Source organism: Argopecten irradians, chromosome 8, assembly GCF_041381155.1.
Source record: "Argopecten irradians isolate NY chromosome 8, Ai_NY, whole genome shotgun sequence".
Classification (NCBI taxonomy): domain Eukaryota; kingdom Metazoa; phylum Mollusca; class Bivalvia; order Pectinida; family Pectinidae; genus Argopecten; species Argopecten irradians.
The window spans coordinates 29,968,690-29,992,112 of record NC_091141.1 but is presented as its reverse complement, the minus strand read 5'-3'; the positions used below and the strand labels follow the sequence as shown (position 1 = coordinate 29,992,112).

The window sequence follows — 23,423 nt, the reverse complement described above, 5'->3', positions numbered from 1 at the left end:
GATCCTCAATTTCAGAATGCAGCTGATGGCTACCATACTGCAAACCGTGCAAGAAACATGTCACATATCAATTAAAGCAAATTGAGGAGATATGCCTTGTATATAAGAGAACTAGTGTACAATGCTCTGTTAGCATCAGATGTGTTGGGATTTTTGTTCCATTTTGTTAAACTTATGGTTTATGTTCTTTTCTTTTTGTTAAGTAGATATTGAAGTTTGTATCGGTATAATAATTTAAAACAAGTTAAGATATGGGATTAAAATGAGATATAGGGTAATGGCAACAAATTAAAATGATACCATCACAGATGATAAATGAACAAAAATAGCCCAAAACTCATCGACTGTATACAAAACGGAATGGTGGGATTGTCCGTTTTCTATTGTTTTATTATATCGGTTTAATACTCTTCAAAATGCAAATACAGTCATCAAAATTATCCAAAATCCTGAAGAAATTCCATCTTTTTACATAAATGTTCTTGAATTGTGGGTACAATTTACGCATGTAAAGAGAAATGGCATACCTAGGATTATTAAAAATGAAATATATGGTAATACCAACGTTATGTTCAGGGTTAAATTCATAATATTTAAATAATTGGATAGGCAGTGGTATACTAACTATAAATATAAAGAACGTATGTGACGAAACCGGAAAAAATAAGCTTTAATTCAAAACTCTTGAAATTAAAAATAATATATATACAAAATACACGGATAGAGAAAAATGAAAATAGCAGAAAGAAAAGTGCAATTAGTTAAAGGTGAAATTGAAATGCTGAATAGGCATAACACTAAATTTACATATCAACCCTAATTAAATATACAAAAAGAAAATCCAAATTATAGAAAAGAGGATAAATCAATTTCAATGTGAGAATATATCCCCATTTCAATAAAAAAAATTCATTCAACTTATTATATTACATCATTATTATTCCAACTCAAACAAAAAATAACCGAACAGATGGAGAATAGAAAAGTTTTGTGTCCATATTGTGATAAAATTGATGGTGACTTACATTTTGATTTCATCAAGTGTGCCCATGTAGAAAGGCTTTTGGAATACCCTAACGATGAATATTTGATAATCTGATACCAACGAGGAAACAACAAATTTACGCAAATTTATGCTAGCGTTATCAGGATACGCAATATATAAATCTGTTTAAGTCAATGAAAAAAAGACAAAATAGTCTAGATATTTACAACATGTTTATGGTAGACCTAATTTTTTACATACCTTGACAAAGAAACAAAAAAAAAACATATTTATTACTAATGAAATGAAAAAAAAAATGAATGAAATGACAACATGCTATCAGGGTTTTGATCATGTGGCTAGCTTGATGAATCATAATGAGGTAAAAACGGTATGAAGCTAGTATATATACAGCCACTATAGGGCCTTCTTCAGTCCCAAAAGAAGGTCCTATAGTGACTGTATATATATTCCATAGAAATGATTTTGATTTTATTTTGAATTTACTTTCAATTGGCCTTTTATTTTGGATTATTAATATACTAGTTTGATACCGTTTTTACCTCATTATGAAATGACAACAGCATTATTATAACAAACGGTACACAGACACAATATGTCTTCAGTAGTTTTTTTTTACTTGTAGTAAATCCATGGAGAATTTGGGGCAGCAGAAAATATCCAACCATCACTTTTTTATAAAATCAACACTACTATATATAATATTCCTTTTAGGACATTGACAAGTAATGATAACAACACAGTAACATACACAAAGACCCAAACCATGACATTGTGGAATAATAATGTATGACTTAATTCATTCGCATATACCACAACGTACTCACCCACCTCAGGGAATGAATATTATTCACAGCTAAAATAACACCGACTTTAAGATGAACTACAAAGAACGGGTAATATCCTTATTAACTGACCTAAAAGTTCTGAATAAAATTACGACTATCACCATAACGAGAAATCTAGACAATTTACTTCTCATTTTTCCTTTATATGATATGAAAAAATGTGACATCAGCAAGACCATTCAGCTTACCTTTCAAAACAATTCCAGAGCAATAGTCGACTTTCCGATTATACGAGTATTAAGCGGCCCGCCGTAATTTTTCGACGATATAAGCGATATGCCAGACACACGCGAAGCGAAAGTAGGTTTTTACTACATACAGATAATGCGAAACCTGGTCTGAAATGAAGTAAAACTAGGGCAAAACACTGTCATTGGGGCATCTGCAATAGTGAATCCATGTTTAGTAGCAAAGAATAAATGCACAGGGTCACGTTGATTAAATTCCCTACGACAAATCAACGTTGGAACGATGTATAGAATAGGAACACTTTACAGTCACAAGCGTAAATAAAACGACATAAATATATCAAAAACATGTTGTTATTCTGAGAAAAAATATTTGTCTAATTGATCAAAACTAGTATATTTCTAAAGAAGACTACTAGAAAATGAATTCTACAAACATTCATACATATCAAACACCTCATTAGGAAAGTATGGCTTTAATCTCTATCTTATATGGTCAAAACGACAAAATTTCCATAAAATCCAATATTTTGTCAACTAGGTGTCTTTGAGTGACAAAAGCTCAAAAACGAGCACACGGACATATGTTTTTTCTTCCATTTTCTTTTATGGTATGAACTCCTTTTTCCAAAAATCTATATGAGAAAAAAAGTTTAATACAAGAAAATTTTGACTTCACAGAGGTGTACATCCTTAAATGCTTGAAAAAATTCTCTGAGTTGCTAAGTAATATCAGGACATCAATTTAATTATTCTGCGTTAAAAAATGATTTAGGAAACTGCAATCTACCGATCATACGATCATGAATATAATTGACTCACAAGAAAGCTCGAAATTCCATTTATATTAATTAAAAGAATGGGGGAAATGCGAGATGTGTATCTTTATTCCAATCCAATTACATTTATTTTAATATATCTTTATTGAAATATTACAAATACTGTATTGAATTGAATAATAATGGATAACTAATTAAAATAATGTTTACATGCACTAAATTAAGAAAATACAGATAATTGTTACAATAGTATTCAGAATGTATTTTTGTCTTATTTTAATAAATTTGCTATTAATAAATTTATTAATATTAATATATTTTTTCTAAAAATTAATGCAAACCGAAATTCTTAAAAAATAAGACCGTTTTCATTTTTAAAACATGTAATAATCGTAAAATCCTGAAATTCTATACCTCCGGATCAACTATTACAATACACCCAAAATGGCGGCCATTACGATTGCAAAGCTGGTGACACCCATCAGATATAGATAGGTCTATTAAACATTAAAAACGTGAGTAAATCATTTACAGTTGCAAGCAGTATTTGTTTTTGTTTTTGTAGTAATGCTCACTAGCTGTAGTCATAAAATGTATTGAAAGACCAGCTGATTTTTTTAGGCTGCCGATCGGCTGCTTGACTTCAGCTTACGTAATACACATACCTGAAAGTGACACCACAAGCCAAGGTCAAAATAGCCCAAGGCTGCTAATTAGGGCCACTGGGGTGTTGGTCAAGGGTCCTGGAGTAGTCACACCTATTTTGTTTACTTAATTGTCAAGCCACTGCCTGGTATTTTGGTAGTTTAGTAAAAGTGTTCTGGGGACAAACAAGGCACGGTGTTTGGTAATAGGGGCATGGCGTCAGGTAAAAAGGACCAACCACATTCTGCATTTAACATATATATACCTTTAGTAATATGTTATCATAACTCTCTCAAAAGGACTCAACTTGACCTGAAGAATGTATTTTAAGTAAAGCAATTTCAAGACATGACAAATAAAAAACTAGGGATGGAAACATTTGTTCAAACTCGTGCATGACTTACCTACAACTATTTACACTATTGCTAGCACGTGTTCACTAGATTGGCACAGACTGAAGTACACTTCTACCAGCAAAGAAAAAAAAACTAAGTAATGATCAAGAACAAATGTATGAGGCATGGCGTTGACTGTGGCGATTCTTTCAAAACGTGTGATATTTCATGCGACATTTACTAATAGTATATTGATGCTTTTGTAGACCTAAAACATCATATATAAGCATCCATATGCACACATCATATGTTTTATGACAGTTTGTGATGGTGAAAATTACATGAAATGAAACTTTAACAACCATTCTATAATGAAGGGAATTATCTCAAAAATATGAATGTCCTGCTCGTACGATAAACGATACATTGTGAATAAATCGTCCATGCACACCCTTAAACATATATAAGAGACCGTAAATAGTGATAAATGCGAGATAACTACTAATATTTTTGTCTGCACCATTACGCAATAAACAGACAATCACAATAATAATTGGCCATGGCTAGGAGGGTCCCACATGCAACCCCCCCCCCAAAAAAAAAAAAAAAACCAATATTTTTCTTATGCCTTATGATCCACTGATCACAAATCAAAATAAAAAACCCCTTCCGAACCAATATTTGACGTCATCAAGATGGCTGCCATCTCGAATTTCACAAAAAATGAAAAATAGCCATAACATTTACATTTTTCAACCGAATAGACGAATGAGGTATCAAAATGACCAAAATAAAACAACAAATACATATCAGGAACAAGTAATCCAATAGTTGTAATGATCTTTACGCAGGAATTGAAAAAATCGGATTTTAAGCTCAAAAATGGTTAGTTTTTAGCAAATTTTTCATATTTGGTTTGACGCGGCAAAAATGTTTTCCAACAGCAATTTATTATTTCTAATCAGTTTTTGGCCACTTTTCAAATTGTTTAAACATTAATAACAACAAAAGCCAATACTTACATTGTATAAGTTCCGTTTATGACGTCATCAAAATAGCCGACATTTCGAATTTCACTAAAAAGTGAAAAAAATGGTCATAACATTGACATTTTTCAACTGAAGTAGACGATTAAGGTATTAAATTAACCACTATAGAACAACAAATACATATCAAGACCAAATAATCCAAGATATGTAGCGATTTGTACGCAAGAAATGAAAAAAAAAATAAGATTTTAAGCTCAAAAATGGTAATTTTTCAGCAATTTTTTTATAAATGGCTTGACGCAGCAAAAGTGTTCTTTATCAGTTATTTGGTCTCTTGTCAATCAATAAAAACAGAAGTATATAGAAATACAAAAGAGAATTATTGTTATACCATCATTTGCTTTACAAAACATCACCGAGTGGTTATACAGGGCATATGATTGTTATTTTTTTCCAAACCGCATAAAAACATAATTTCCTGAATATAACATTGGCTATTGACGAACTCATTTGAATTTAATGTTGGCTGAATATCTTCAAAATAATCTATTTTCATGTTCAAAATTGTGTAGACTAGTAGCGTCTCAAACTGAATTATTACAGCAAAACGCCAAATAATAGATATATATGGCATCAAATTAAAACTAAGGTAAGCCTGTCATTCCGTAAATATCATGACACTTTCCAAAACGTCTTTTATAATGAGCGCATCCATTGTGTCTGTCCTGTGTATAAGATAAGGAAATGTCATATGGTAACTACAGTGTCATATATTTCTTTCACTAGTTCTTTGTCTTCGATGGCGATGAGCTAATGAGCTAATGTGACATTACATTACATGGTTACCATCGCAGTTCTAACTTGTCAATCGTCCATGACTAGAGTTAACATAGACTTCCCCTGCATGATGGAAAAGACACCAGATCGATACACATTCTGCGAAGGGTTGAGCTGGTTCTCCTTAACTCGTACAAAGCACAATTCTTCATTCTTGTGATCCCGCAATGTCCATAGATGGCACAGATGGATTATTTGAGGTCATAAATGGGGTCTGCAGTGAAGTTCCACTATTTGCCAAGTCTGGAAAGCACTGTAGAGAACTTTTTTTTTCTGGAGAGTCTTCAATGGTCTCTTTACTCATACACCAGAACTGACACAAGCAGCACTTTCAAGGGAGTGGGAAAAGTCAGACCAATGCAAAACAGTTAACATTTATGGCCTCATTAATGACCTAGTTGATATCACCTGTGCCATTTATGGGCGCACGAGGGTTTACAAGATTGATGAATGGTATTCATACAAATTATGGAGCTTTGTGCTAAGAAGAACCAATTCTACCATTCGAAGAATGTGGATCTTGTGTAATTTGCATTATGCCAGAAAAGTCTGAAACAGCATATACGATATGTGAGAATATGAGGGAGATCTCTGAAACTGTTGTTCATGATATGAACTCTGGCCATGGATGGATCATGAAAGATGAAAGGCTAGAATAATGCTGGTAATGTACAAATTTAGTATCACATCAGCTAATCGACAATAAAAAGACGCTCTGACTTTCGACGAATTTTATACTGATATCTCGATTACTCTGATTTGGACTAACATCTACTAGACATGCCGAGTCTCTTCAGTGGATGAAGCAGTGAGGCGAGAAAGCACGCACAATGATAATGATTATCATTAAGAACTAGTGAAAGAAATATGTGACACTGTGTGAAACTGTTTCTTGTCCAACCTAATTATTCTGTCAACTTTACATAATTGGTTTTTTTTTAGTAGATGCACAATCGTTCACTACATGCACACAATAAGCCAAATGGCAACAGCTGCTGCTATACCATCCCATCTCACCCTGGCATTCCATTATGATATATCATTCATAATATACTTAAAAATATGTATATTCTAAATTAAACAATTCTACTGCAGCAATATCAGTCCAATACATTGTAGAGGATTGTTAAAATGTAAGTGTTTTTTTCGGAAATCGGAATTTGAAATCAGCATCTGTTCATTACATTAAAATTGAAAACATAATTTTCAGTTATATTATAAGACTCTTTATTATGTTGATATAAAGGATAGGGATATTCTACCCGAGGGTCACGAAATGTTCTAAAACCCGAAGCTCGCCGAGGGTTTCTCCGCATTTTGTGATCCCGAGGGTAGAATATCCTATCCTTTATATCCATATATGAAAGAGTATTTTTCTCTCATACCTCAGCGTTTTATTGCAATTTTGCTGGTATGATTTTCCGCCATTTTAAAATAAGTTTAATTTCTACTTATAAATCGCCAATGTTCTATTTAAAAAAAAATAACAATACACCCGGCGATGTTTTGTAAACCAAATGATGGTGTAACAATGATTCTATTTTTGCATTTATATATAATTTTGCTGTTGTCTTTACTTATTGACAAGAGATCAAATAACTGATTACGAATAATTTGTTGTACGGGAAAAATTTTGCTGCGTCAAGCCAAATATGAAAAAAAAATGTTGAAAATTACTATTTTGAGCTCAAAATCTTCCTGCGTACAAATCAGTACATACTAATTATATTGGACGATTTGGTCCTGATATGTATTTGTTGTTCTGTCGTGGTCATTTTGATACCTCATCTGTCTACTTCAGTTGCACAATTTCAATGTTAGGGCTATATTTCACTTTTTAGTGAAATTCGAGATGGCGGCCATTTTGATGACGTCATAACCGGAAGTTCATCTCAACGTATGCAATGTTAATATTTTGATTCGTGATCAGTGGGTCATAAGGCTTAAGTGAAATATTGGTTCGGAGTTTGTTTTGTTCAATAACAGGCAATATTCTTACTCCGGAGCCATCAAGAACAGATTAGACTAGATGCAAAATTAGGTTAAAATTGATAACATCTATCACCTGAGAGGTAATTTAATTCACCAATCAACGCCAAGAAAGCAGCATACTACACATATACTAACACGGCGGCTAGAGACACATTTTTCATCAGAATTTTCAAAGGGATGCATTGAGCAAATGGATGGTATACATACCGGTAAGTTTGTTTTCTACTACACTTTCATTCTTATGAAGCTGAATTGTTGATATTCAGTGGTGTTTGAGCTAGCCATTACAGTCCTGGCCTGCTTATAAATGATTCCAGTTGAAACTTAATATGTCTCTTCCATGGCAAGCTCGTGTGACTTGATTGATATAAATGACAAACACGTACATTAGATTGAAAGTGGCCGTTTTATTAAAACGACGTATACATATCACTATGTATAAACAATCTGTTTCATTTTACGTGTGAAATAACGTAATACAAAACTTAACTCTTCAAAGTTTTATGCAAAACTATTAAACAAGTGAAAGATGGGAGTACAAAAAACGCCAGTAGCAAAATGTATCATTACTAATGATTAAGTGAATACAAATATGAAAAAAACATTATCTTAACAGCCACCTTACCATATAAAAAAGCGGTCTGAAGGGGAGGTGGTGGGAAATTTTTTTTACACAGAATAGATTATTTACAACAGGCACTGGTTACAAATGAAAGACATTAATGTACAGACCTTGTTCCTCCATTGTTGTCCGTGTGGGAATGACCCTGCGGTCAGCGTACGCTTTCTTTATGCAACGGGCTAAAATTAGCCGTAAATTAATGTCTTTCTCAACCCAGTAACTTCTTCACCGCAGTCAGCATCAGCTACACTAATGCTATTGAAATACGACTTGTAAACAAACAACTTAATTAACTTGACACTTAATATATTCATTTACTAACCGTAAATAACTTCAAAGCAATGTAACTGTAACATTCATAAAATACATTAAACAAGTTTAATTTGCATTTATCGCAGGACGTCACGGTGTCGACCTGTGTACTCTGGATGTTTTCCGATGTTTCTGGATACCTAGTGACATGTATACGGCATGTTATATATTATGTTATATACCAAATTAAAGAAAAAATATCTCACTATCGATTGAGACCTTTCCCATGATCACATTTTATACTTATTTGTCAATAATTCTATTTTTTTCTGAAATTGGGTAGTGTTATATACCTTGACACATTATCACCTATATATATATATGTACATAGAGAGAAATGTCTATAGAGCTAAACGCCTGTGAACGGAGAAGATATTTTGATTATTTGACTTCCTCGTGAAACAAGACGTTATCCGTCTAGTGATCATCACACGACTTCCATATTAACACATTGAGGGTTTCCTGAACTGATATAATTGTATAAACGCAAATACGTATAACTAAAAATTGTAGGTACGTCAATGTCGTAAATTATCAAAGTTTACACTGTCCGCCGTCTGTACTTGTTTTTAAAACTATATTAAACCGTATGATGCAAAATATGTATATGACATTTCAAAGAAAATGTGGAGTGCTTTTGTTCTTGAAAATGTTATTAGCATGCTTTAATTTGCAGACTTAAAGAAATAGTGTATTTATATATATATATGTAGTTATATAATTTTATTTTTTCACATTTAATGCATTTGACGTATGTGTTACACAATCAGACATGTATCAATCAAACTTTGCAGTGTATGACTCATTTAGTAGGCTGCTCAATACTACCACATGGACGAGAGACAATGTATAGAACTGCGATGACTTTGTAAGGATGTTGCTGCAAAGTTTTCTTAATCTCGCAGATGGGCAGTTTAAAATATATCTGGGATACCAACAATATAGATCGATATGTGTACCAATTTTATATAATTATGTAATTACTCCATTTGTCTCTAAATAATCGCAGCAAACATGCTTGTTAACAGGAATAAGGGTATCCATTTTGGCCGTTTTAAGACCATAAATGGTAAGCACAATCCTATGCATAAAGATATGTTATTGAGAACATCACATTTTTATAGATTGCGCATGATAATTTTAGAGGTCAAAATGTAATTGGATTGAAATAAAGCTCAATTTGTCCTAATTAATCAAATATTAGATAAGAGTAGAAAGTGTTTACTTGCCAAATATGAGGTTCGAATTTTCGATTAAAAAACAGATGACAAATTGAAGCATTATTTTTGCCGTAACCTTATTAAAATCTTGGTCTATTAAAGTATTCCAACGTTGATGATTTTGCTAAAAAAATCTGTAAATATCTTTTAAAAATATCATAACATCCGATAGATATTTAAAGCGTGAAGCACAAAAGAAATTGGTTTAATATATAAACAGTAACATTTTAAAAGTTCTTGAAAGATCTCTGACCTAGGTTTGACCCCCTCCCCCTTGTCTGTCTTGTATTTGGTGTATTGTTGTCCAATCATTACTTGTCTCCCCTACTTTGGTCAGTATTTGTTTGCATTATGTTATATATGTGATTTAAAATAGTTCTTCAAATGTAACATATATTGTATTTGTCTTTCATGTATCGTCCGTACATGTTGTGTTGTTTATATTATTTAATAAATTAATAAAAAAATTAATAAAAGAACAAAACTTTCATTTTATTTCATTTTACAACTATTTTGGAAATTGAAGTTGGTTATTAGTACGGCATGTGGATCTTTGTTAAGATGAGTACATTCTAGGGTCACATGGGCTAAAAAGGGGGATACATTTTTATATTCAATGGTTGGTATTGTCTGTCAACTAAGCATCTTCTGGTTTCTCAATGTTTAACGCATCTGTTTTACGTTATTTCAATTGTTTTATTAGCTGATCTATAGCAACAAGTGACCTGCATAAAGATTTTAGAATTATGCCGCTGCTACAGACAATACCATTCATTAAATGTGGTCTAATTTAATACTACAATGTGTTTCTAGGATGTTATCAGCTGTTGAATAATTAATACATGTATATTGTATTCAATAAACAGCCTGCACTTACAGAGTATATGCTGAAACGTACGTTTTGAAATGAACATTCAGTTTCTGTATTTCCGCATGTTCACTACATGTGTTAATATATGACTAACTGTTTTATAATATATATTTTGGAAATATATGAATCCCCTTACAAATGTTATTAAAATAATAAATAAAGAATACTTTATTATGAATTTTGTGAACGGAATATATATATTGAAAATAAGTGAAATTTTACCGGAATATCGTTAAACAATAATGGTAACACGCAGTCAAACAATTTTACTTAAAACAACGGTATATATAAACCCAACGTATTCACTTTTTTGCGACATTCCATGGTTCAAACTAAGAATTCTGGGGTTGTAAGTTCTAAGACCATCATAAAAAATGATAATAATTTCATCAAAATGAACTGTCAATAAATAAATGTAAAACAATAGCTGTCCTATCACCATGACCCATCGTAGTAAATCACGTGTTTAAATATATGTTTATGATACAGTATAAGGTCGAAAATAATACAGAAATCAATATCAGTGCAACAGAGTAAAGCCGCCTATCTTCGAATATGAGTGGTCTGAAAAGATAACGACATTCATTGTACTATTACACAGACAGGTGTAAATCGTCAGTGAATAACTACGAACTGGGACCTAGGTAAACACAGTGGACATCAAATTATGCATCTGAAACACCCATACAAGTTCCGGTTTACAATTCCAATCAAATTAATTATTTTTTTTAGATTATAGCTTTTACTTGCAGAATATCAATAATAATAACAATGTTATTTCATTGCCAGTTACACGTACGTAGAAAAGGAATGGGATATTTGAATGGTCTATTGTCGGAAGGGGTTCGCGGACCAAAACTATTTCATCAGCTTTCTTTTTCACTAAACGGGCTAACTTTTAGTACAGCTACGTTAGTAAGCTATTTAGTCCGGAACTTGGCTTATTCCTGACGAAACCCAGAAGGAAAACAGGCATTCATATATATTTTAGTTAATAGATAACACCATCGAAACTAATAGTAAAGATAAAAGAAGAAATTTGATTTTTTGACACCAATAAAGATTTACCTTTTAAAACGAAATTGTAACATGTATTGATTATAGCGTCAAAAAATTCATCGATATCCGTTATAAAATATGTAAAGTGTAGTTGTTCATGTTTATTTTGTGCTGTGCGATGGTATCCAGATACTATGCAACAAGTATTGCAACGCACAGCGATCTATGGTATAAGAATTAAAAGAGCAGATAAATAAAGTACACTGTACATGTATATAGAATAAGATTAAACCTTTTGTGATTTTACAAAATTCTGAAACTCATTTCATATTGATGTCAAATGAAAAACAAATCAAAAGCCGATGAGCTGTAGTTAAGGTACTACATATATAACTTTGTATCTTTAAGCGATGTGATTGCAAGTGATTTGGTTGTGACACATTTAGAACAGTGCGACTAATTTGTAAAACACTAAAATAGGATCAGTAATATGATGTCCCGTTTGAGCCTGTCACACTACAACTACCTATCAATTAAGTTGTACATTTTTAAATTGCCAAAGTGTATTTCACCATTTACTCTTAAGTAGTTATGCATTTATAAATTGACAAAGTGTACATGACTATTTACGGTGGGCAGAGCAAGGACAATAAATTGTATATTATACCGAAAAAATAAAGTTTTTCTCGCGCCAGAATGCAAGTCTAAAGTAGTGGCTTGAATTTAAGTAGTTTGTTGAAATAAGTTTTGGCTAATGTTACAGTTATTGTTAAATAATAAGTTAGACCTACCGTATCATTTAGCCCAAATCAACTCTCTTTAGCATGTTACATCATATAATCATTACCATCATTACCATCTGTTATCATAAGAACAATATGAATCATACACGGCATGGGAAGAGCGAAGCTCTACATGTTCATTTTATTTCATCTTCTATTTCATGTATGGTCAAGTACCCTATAAATTGTCAGGGACCTGTTTCCGTCGTGTCTACAATTATGCAAATATCTTATGAACTATTGCGTGATTTCATAAAAGGGTGTCGTCTGCCAAAGCAGATCTGATCAAGGAAGATTGGTCTTGCTTAAAAGCGAGTGTGTGTTATAACCAAGTGCTTGTATGAATACGATGTAGCAATATACCCCAAAACGAAGGTATTTTCTTAAGTCCGTTTTAAATGAAACTTCAAAACAATACCGTCAGCGCTTGACTGTCCGTGTGCACTAATCAGCAGCATGTCAACAAAGTACCGGAAGTCACGTGTCTGATTATGTGATTCATGGCCAAGATTTTGGGTTATTACAAATTATTTTTGCGATTCAACTTACCCAATTTTTTTGGTGCCATACTGTTGGAAACATAACGTTAATCTATATAAACAGAGGGTTTTGCCACTTTCCATGACCAATAGGTTTAAAGATTTAAAATCGATGTAACTACAAAAAAATTTCAGCTTAAATGCGATCTCACAAGTGCCAGCCGCTCATCATTTATTTGGAATGATCTCAATATTTTCGTAATAAGCGAAATAGCCCCCCTGACGAAAATAGGTCCCTAATGTGTCGGCCATTACCGAGTGACCGGCGGTTAGAAATCGTCCGTACCGCGATAGATAAATAACGAATTGATAGACAACTTTTTTTACAATTGAGACAACATATTATATATTTGTGTTGATAAAACTGGTACATTTTATTTCTAGCTGGTTTGTTGATTTCCGAGGGAATTTGATTACCCTGACGAATATTGGTCCTCCAAGGGTAAATGACATAATTTAGAAATAAAAGGACGTACTTAAATTATAGAAGTATATAATATCATAATTGTTTAGCATAAACTCAAAAAGAAATGAACTCAAAGATTCTTATTTTTCTGCCTGGAGTTCCGCGCATGCGAATCCTATGATTTCGCGCCATTTGTTGACATGATGAAACGTCATGAATCCTTACATCCATGTATGCAGTTCATTGATTTCAGTATGTACATTTGCTTACGTACATGTTACTGGAATAGAGCTTCGCTCTTATTAATAATTTCCTCGGTCAAAGGCAGACGGAAGCGTAGTCTGCCATCCGTTTTGTTTCTTATCGGAATATCTTGGAGAGTTCCGTTACACGAACGACAACGATTGATAAACGTACGAGTTGGAGAAACATGACGTTCAGAGGGATATATGATGTTTTGTCGCCCTCACACGTGACTTCTCTCGACCAATCAGCGAGTGTGCATCGGTATATTAAACTAATTAAGATATGGGATTAAGAGAAACAGCCAGTACCTTCCCCTCGGGAAATAAACATGGTCTCGGGACACCGGATACTTGCTTCCTGAACTCTACACTTTAACTGTATCATATTGCACTATAACGATCGAAATCGGTAACCTTATGAATTCAATCTTTCCCTGTTAAGTTGGTCCTCGAATTAGAAAATTCGAAAATAATTATCTAAGAGACACGAAAGAGCTCGCGAACTTAAAGGTCCACTACCTCTCCGAAACGGTTTTTGAATTTTAAAATGGGACTGTAAAACGAAATTGATAATTTTGTAGAGTTGCAAAATTTATAAACTTAACGTTAATACTACACTTATTATCCATTCCTAAACAATTTAATTAAAATAAATTAAATGTTAAGTTTCATAACGCGGGTCGTATTATGTTTCCCCCCGTCGGTCTAAATACCGCTCGTTAGTTGATAATCACTTAGACAGACGGCAAAACAACGAAATGAATTTTCACTGTAAATATATATTACATAGGAAAATTATCATATGTTTGGTGTTGTAACCTAATCTTAGGCATCGATATAAATTTTCTTTCGTTATTATTGTTTTTAAGAAACTGTTATTTTTTGTTTCGGGAAAGCTGTGGGCCTTTAAAGCTTGCAATTTTAAACACATGTTCATGCATTCCCAATGTTAGTGAACTGTTGATTTTTTTTTCTTTTTCGGACAAAAAAAGAGGATGTCAAAACTTACCATGGCTTTTAAGGGATTTCATTTGTTATAAATTTATAAAAAATGGTTAAGTTTTACTAATACATTTTACTGGTATATCGCTTATATATGTCCTAAGAAATAACAACTTAAGTGCAAGTCTTAGATTTGATGACTCATCTTCCCATTCAGGCGGGAGAAAGGACAATATAATCCTCCAGCATCAGAAATGTAATTCGTATATTGATGCTATGTTGACTGAAAGATGTGAATTCTACGGATTGAATAATGCAACAGAATTATGTTCAGTATGCAGCGCTAATTTAATTATAAGTTTTCGTTGTCTGTATGGATAGTGCAGCATTCTTGTTAATAATTGTGTCGTTAATGTGATGGTAGGGCGTAAGAATTGTATCTGCTGCCCATATGGCATGATCGTAAAAGGCGACTAAATTTAGGATCTTATCTTTTCTCTTCTTCCTAACTGACTTTGTTCTTCCTAGAGTCTCCCTTGACATCACCTCACTTTTGGCCTTTGGTTGAGCGCTCGCCCCTGTGAGGAAGGCTCTGGGTTCTGTCCCCTGGCCGAGACACACCAAAGTCTATACAAGTGGTAGTTTCTGCTCCTGCTTAGCGCTCAGCATAACGGGAGTGGGACGACTGGTTTGCCCGTTGTCAGTATAATGTGACCGGGTGGGGTGTCTTGCCTGGTGTCTTCGGCGGCATGCTTCAGTGATATAGCACTATAAAAAGGGCAACAGTTCCACTATACAAGAAGACACAACACGAATATACCGCAGTCTCCCAAAACACGCACCTCGCACAACATACACGCAACAAACCGCTTGCATGGGAGGCCGTCCTTACATGACCATGGCTGTCAATAGGACGTTAATTAATCAAACAAACAAACAAAAAAGTGATGGTAGGGTGCCAAAGTGACGTTAGTATTGCTAATATTTTCGAAAAACAACTTCTTGTAATGACAGTAGAAATAGTCTCAAAAATAAATTAAAATAAATATGGGTTACATGAATCCTCGCAAAGGTTTTTCTAACAAAATAATGTCACATCCGGATGGAAATATCAATAGACATAACTCCATTATTCAAGTTTGTCATTAAACCGTGAGTTACATAATCACTGTGTTAACAACTTTCATTTATTTAGGACTACCAGAGGATATCGTGTGAGGTCGCGTATATATCAAGTATCAAGGCCACGATATACTTTGCTTTGATATTAATGTAATACTTATTTTTCATTTCGTTCAACTATTACACTTTGTTCATATATATATGAGAAAATTAGTTCAAAAATCAGTTTATAACACAGCTTTATGAATACGCGCATTGATTCCTCCGTGGTCCTATCTGTCACTCCGTCCATTAATCTACCATTACATACAGAACAATGTCAATGAGGTAACGTAAATATTCGGAGACGAAAATGATGGGGTAACGTCATCATAATTCCAACTTGCAGCCAGACAAAAACTAATTCCTTAAATCCCTTAAAACATTTGTACATCTGATATTTTAGATATCAAACATTAAGATGACTTAAAAAGAGACATTAAATAGCGCAGTCAGATGTTTTAGTAACCAATATGAGAAAAGCAAATGTTATTGACAGAAATAACGCTGATGATAATGGAAGCTAGCATGGAACGTTTATTATATGGACACCACTCAAGTATATAATTATTTACCACGAGATTAAGCAAATGCTAAAATAGATTGCTGACGCTGCTTGAAATGGCTTTTAGACGTGCTCATAGTTGCTATAATACCGTACCATAACGTACTTAAAGACTAATGTACCTCAGTGTAGTTTAACCTACAAAACAATACTATATTTAACCGACGATTAAAGTGGTTTGATTATATATTTTGAACATGCACAAAATGGTGGTATGATAATCAAATGTGATAAAAGTGTAGCGTCACGTAATGTGACGTAGAATAATGTACCTTAGCGTGGCCCAATGTATTGATAAGTGTGTCGTTATGTACCCTTATCTCGTCTTTTGCTTCAACCCACAGCAATGATACGTAAATTACAAAACGATGAGAAACGTTAAATTAGCTACATGATATGCCCATAATCGCACATAGATGTAGAATGCGATACGCTAAGATACACTATGCCACGCTAGCTGCTAGACCTAGATAGGTAACAGTACGCTGATATACGCTAGATTACGCTATGCTATATGTTAATGTAAATTTATTGTTGCTGTTCGGCGTAATGCTAGGTTGAGGTATATTGTTCTACGTTAAAATTAATTTGGAAAAGGTTCCTAAAGTTCTATTTTTTTATTTTTTTTTATTAATGTGTTATTTTCTTTTTGTTATATGCATTTGTTTCAATCAAACACAACTCACCAGATATCAACTAATATCTTTTAATACAGAATACAGCTATGTGTCAAAATTGAGTAAATTTTACGTTATAATATTACCATTTTATTATCCCCAGAGTCTGTGATGAATTTATAGATTTGGTGATTGAAATCAAAACTGCACATTGAAGATCAAAGCTATTATTTCATTATTCAAAAGTATTTTTATTTCTTACAGTTGCTCGAAATATAAGAAATAAAGGAAAATTTTAATATATATATATATATTTTTATATATATTTTAAATCTATTTATGAGTACAGATAAATCATAGCAGAAATGAAAATATAAATATTACTTTTACTGCATGTAGTTAGTGTTACAGTAGTAAAATGTAGCATTGCGAACTCAATTATGGTATACACCTGTACGTTTGACGCTCTCATGGCATATTTAAGTTATCGCATATGTTAGCTGGTTTTGGCACTATATGATGTGTATATATGCAAGCTATACGTATAGCTAATTTTTAGGTACTGGCACATAGAAATAATTATAATTTTAAAATTGGAATAAATTTGTCATCTTCCGGTGGCAATTTTCAATTAATTTAACTCTTCGTTTTCTATGGTGGTATATTACTGCCATCGCCACTGTTAGTTTAGGTCGACTTAGGGAAACTCGGCTGTGACCAGATAGTTATGCCGACCAGTCGAGTTATAACATGACGTATTGCGATATTTATGTCGTTAAGATGCGTTTTAACACGACAAATACAGATATCCATATTGTAAAGTCGAGTTACACTATCGCGGCTGACTACCATGGATCTCGTTTTAATAAGGTAAGTCAATGTCCCAGGATGAAAGTCGACTTTCCGTGATGTGAGTCGACTTGCCGACATAAATATTTCAAGAAGTTATGAGATAACTCGACAGGTCGACATAATTATCTCAGCAAAGTAACGTTACATAACTCGACCTTAAATAACACGATGACAAAAATATGCCACCATAGTTTTCCCTATGTGGAGTGTGCATACATTCATTTAGAGCCTCACTCCGCCACTGAGCTAACTACTAATATAAAAATAAGTTTAGGACAGCGTGTCAGAACCTACATTAGCATATTTCTACATAGTAATACCCACGTCATCAAAGCTAATTTAGCGTATCACAACTTTTTAATAACGTAGCATAGTGTACCGAATTTAAGTGTATGATTTTAAAATGTGCTAAGGTACGCTTATAGATAATATGATAAATATATCAGTCAAGTAAAATAAACTAGGTACTGTAGCAACCTTTTTCAGCTATATATCAAAACCATCAATCTCTTCATTCGCAGCTGCGTCCAAACAAACAAGATATTAATTGTTGAAAACTGCATACATTCAAATTGTTCTTCGGAATTATTCTTGACAATGCTCCACAAAGATAGCATTTAGAGACTGTACGCCCTGAGTGCCCCACTGATGTCTCAGACCACTTTGTAGCAGGTGCCCAACATATTCTTGACTATCTTGTTCCGATGCCCTATCTGGTTCTTATCACAAATAACAACCCGATGGTAAACCAATAATGTGTCACGTCTGCTAGTGTCTCCGAGTTCGGAACAGAAGTGTGAGGAACACAACGTAAGGGATTTTGTTTGTCATTTGATATACTTTTGACGGCTACTCAGGGAATTAAATGCTATTCTTAGGAGTTCCAGAGTAGGGTGTAACTCCAAACATGATATAGATGTCCATATTGGTCTATCTTCTGTGATATTCGGTCTGATATTATTTCGCTACCTGGGTCAATAGTCATGGAACTGCCCATATTGAGGCTTGTGGTGACAGGGTTTATTTTTACACTTTACAGGAATCCTTTTGCATTACATTCATAAACTCGCCTATAGAAAATCGAAAAGATATGCATACTGAAATAGATTTTCAGCTGAACTTTCCTAGAAACATATTTTTTCTATTCTCATAGAGATACTTTGAACAAACTCTAGGCTATACATAAAATATCCAAACAAAGCATGGGATACAAGGATTTGTGAGTATCATTCTAAAACGATATTAATGCTTTTTCATAGAATGGAATTAATACAATACATCTCATAATGTATGATGGTAGGATATCTGTAACACCAAGAAACTGTTTCAGAACTTTAGAAATATAATTGTGAAAGAACTTCAGAAGACCAGACAGTGAACACTGGTCGTAGGTGAGAGAATATTCGGGTGTCCTTTTAGCGATGATTAACGAAATCTCCCATTGTAGGAATACGTTAGGAGGCATTTGATCACCAACAGGGATCATCTAACAGTCATCACATACTTTTTCATATTCCAACGTTTTATCCGGCCAACCATGGGTGCTTGGTATAATTAACGATTCATTTTGTCAATTTCGACATTTAAGTTATCACCCGCAATATATACTTTGAACGGTTTGCTGCAGGTCCATGCCTATCAAAGATACCTACACCCCCAGTACCAATCCTATCATCGAAGGCGGGCTGTCATGATACAAAAGACTGCTCAGCCTATTCCAAGGACGTATGCACAAGATACGAAATCTGGGCTCGTCAGCATTGTGCGTTTTTCTGTGGACGTTCTGGTATGTATTATCCCGTCTCATTTCTTCCGTATTGTTATCATCCCCCGTTATAGCTATGTATCTTAAATATAGAAGAGGTATTAATCGTTTGGCTTCACATCTTCTGTCAAAACACAACACTCATATTGGCACTTAGCATTTCTCAAGAAATCATTATAATAACTTGGAATAATAGGTTTATTTGGAATACCCTGCCTCTACTGCGAAATTGAGTAAGCAATACCATGCTGGTTAAACGTGTACGGCAAAATTCTCTTTTACACTATTTCTGTTGAGATATATAGCATGACTGTTTATACATACATTTCGACTGGTAACGAGATTAATTTAGTTATTGGTTGCAAACTGTTAACGGCTTGCTGTTGACATATAATGTGCCCAGCCGCTTGTAAATTATGACAAAATATGTGAAATATTCATTTATGTAATTAGGATATTATTACACCATATACCGTATCATAATTCCATCTAATATTCCGATTTGATTGAATACTCACTGTTTTGTACCTGCATAATGCAGAAATATCTAGCCTTGTGGGTAGATATTGATTGTGACGTATGTCACGGAAGCATGTATAATTCGGACTGTATATGTATTGATTATGCTGTTATTTTGTTGTATCTGTTGTATTTGAAATAGCGCGGTAAGTTGGGGTTTTAAATAGGTGAGTACCGTTAGGCGGAAACTACGTCACGGGGAGGTGTTCATGGCTGGTGCTATGTCGTGACGGGCATGTTTCTTTGTCCGCGTGCCCTATAAGATTTATCGGAGATTCAATAACTTGTGAGCCAGGCACAGACATCAGAATGTGGTAAGTACTCGTTCTACCTTACTTCTATTCTGTTTTAGTTGGTATTATTGTATTGTACCTGATATTATCGTGTCAGACAATCTAGGTATCTGTGCGCTCCAGTTCTCCAGTCGACAGTGACTATTGTTTACCGAATAGATTGAAATATGTTGTATTTATGTTATGTATCATATATATTAACATAGTATACTTACTTAATGCATGTGTTTGGTAACTATATATGCAATTCATCACTATGTATCACTGGTTTCACTCGATTATAAAACTACGGAAGCCCAGTTCTATTGTTATAACGGTAAAGCGTAATGTATGCGCGCGCGGGTGCAAAATGTATGGAAGCCGATGAGAGCAACTCTGAGTGTAATACCTGTTTATAGTATTTTTTGTTCATTTTGGAGCCGCACATTAGTGTTTATCATTGTATAATAGGTATATATGTTATTTAGTAATTGGTTTACATCTTATTAGTAACATAATTAGTTAAATAAGTGTAATTTCAGTATAGTTCTATATAGGATTATGTATTGGGAATGTATAGAGTTTGTGTGAAAAATGGAAATAATAATTGTTAATAAATTACTTGTAGCTTCACATAATGGGAGTTGGAAGCAAGCACAGGGAACCAACAGCCACGACCAGGCTTTAGATACCCCAGCAACATCCCAAGCAACTGGACCGACCGGGAACGTATACGTATTATCCATCAAGGTCAAGGTCAGCTATGGTGAGCTAGGATGGTCTAACAGCGAAGGTTGTTTGTGATTAACATAACTGCTATACCTGTCGTGTCTTGGACACTAGTGAATAGAGTTAGCTATTACTCTATGGGCTCTGGATTGAGCTGGATGAATGGTGGATGGATGGTGTTCATCTTCCTTAACTCTGGACTGCATACTGCAGAGGCTCTGGATTGAGTGTTTTTTCATCAATAGCTATAGTTGTCAGCTATTTGTCACTGGAACTTTGTGTGAGGCTACATAATCAAGACATTTTAGGGGAACTGTTTGAATGTGTGCGTGTTAGTGAGGGTGTATGACTATTTTGTATAAATGTATCGCATATGTCGTTTATTCCATTTGTAAATAAATATCATCTTTGTTTTGTTTTCAATATTCTCCGTTTTCATTTCCCGTATAAGCAACCGACGTTTGTCCCACGTTAACAACGTCATCACTATTCGAGCGTAAAGTCACGAAAGAATGACGTCAGAATGGATATATGTAAACTTTATTTATTTCACATCGATTACGAAATATGTTAGATAACCGATACAAATTACTTTCAATGTCCTGGATGTAAGCGTCTTAATTTCGGAATCAATTTCGTCATACGTACACAAGTCATATGCATTTTTAATTTGTGTCTTATTAAATCCTTTTATATTAATATTCATTTTAATTTTATCTGTTTGGTAATGTTTCAGGTTGAACTTATAGCAGAAAGTACACCACTGCAACAAAAACAACATTTGCATACACATTCAGTTTGACGTCGATTTTGACCTCATTTTACAGAAACTAAAAATATATCATCGCAAATTCACTTGTTTTTTGTTTGTACTGTATTTGTATTTATACATTGTATATATTGTATTGATTTATATTAATCTCAGGTTAATCTCAATTATAATTGGGAATGTCGTTGGCAGTGGCAATCATGTGTCCGTATTACACAAAGTACTTCCATCTCCATTATGACGTAATCGATTTTTGAGATGAGAACGCTTAGTATGGGTAATAGTGTAAAACTTGACCTGATTACAGGCATAATTGAAAACGACCAGCATATTAAACTGCCTAAACACCATGTTGAATTAGTGTTTGTATGTTATATCTGTCCATGTGTTAATTCTAGAATTAACATAATACATAAGGCGCGAATGTCTGTATAAACATGGGTCATAAATAAGACAGTTGCATAGCTTTATTTCTGTAATATGCATTTTGAAATGTTTTGGTAGGAAACTGGTTAGCTCAGTCTTCTCCTTTCTGCTGCTGGTCCACAGAAGCAGTCACCAACCGGCAGATCATCCTTGATACTTCAGGGGTTCCGATCACTTACGATCTCTACACCCCTGGACTATCTCCTAGTAAAATTGAAGGCAGCTCAGCTAAAAATATTTGACCAATCACAGACCAGCAAAGATTTCCTTTGAAGAATACAGAGAGAGCGACGCCCAACTTCAAAGCCACATAGTCAACCACAATGTACCGTTATACGGCTCTTTTGATGTACATCAAAGTACTAAATTACCTGTTCTGTTCTGTTGCCTCCAGTTTTACGATGAGATAGCCCAGGGGTGTAGATATCGTAAGTGATCGGAACCCCTGGAGTATCGAGGATGCCGGCAGATGGAAGCAAGGGGATGTAGTGCTGAAGCTTTATGATGATGCAAAAGATCAAAACACATACGACACCCGATCAAATGATGGTCTATAAGTGTAATCTTGTGTGTGCGATCCCCTGAATCAGCTGATAGTATATCTTCATGTCCACCTTCTGTCATGCTTGGAGTGCATAGCACAGCTAGAAACATACAAAAAACGATTAAAACATTTGAGTCGCTTGAAACTGTTTCGTTAGACAATTTGACAATAATTAGTAGAAACGTGTTACATTGAAATATGGAAATATAAAAACGTGGGTCATACATCCTGAAAAAATAACACTTTATATTATCATGATTATATTGTTCTAAACAATTTTAAAATCAATTCCATAAAGAAAATATCATTTCAGAACTAATATGAAAACGTTTGTTCAAAACATTTGATTGTTAATTTGAATAATAAGGATTGTGTAATCATGTTATGTTTTGTTTTTGGAGACTCACAACACTGAAGAGCTCAACATGTCATATTATGCTGATAACAGACAAACCAGTCGTCCCACTCTTTAAGATGAACAATGAATATTATAGACCATTAATGAATTTCAGCAAAAGACAGAGACCCGATCCTTCTCGAATAAATCTCAAAACAAGAGATAGTGACATTTATCAATCTGCGAAGAATCTCGGCAAAGCCTTGGAGACCTGAAGCTAGATAAACGTTAATATCTTAAACTTCGAATT

At 33.9% G+C, this 23,423-nt stretch overlaps 1 protein-coding gene across 1 annotated transcript in view; it reads left to right on the top strand.

Moving 5' to 3' along the window:
• Nucleotides 1–23,423, top strand: part of LOC138329825 (tropomyosin-like) — a 1,360,115-nt gene that overhangs the window by 296,657 nt on the left and 1,040,035 nt on the right. The window lies entirely within an intron of this gene.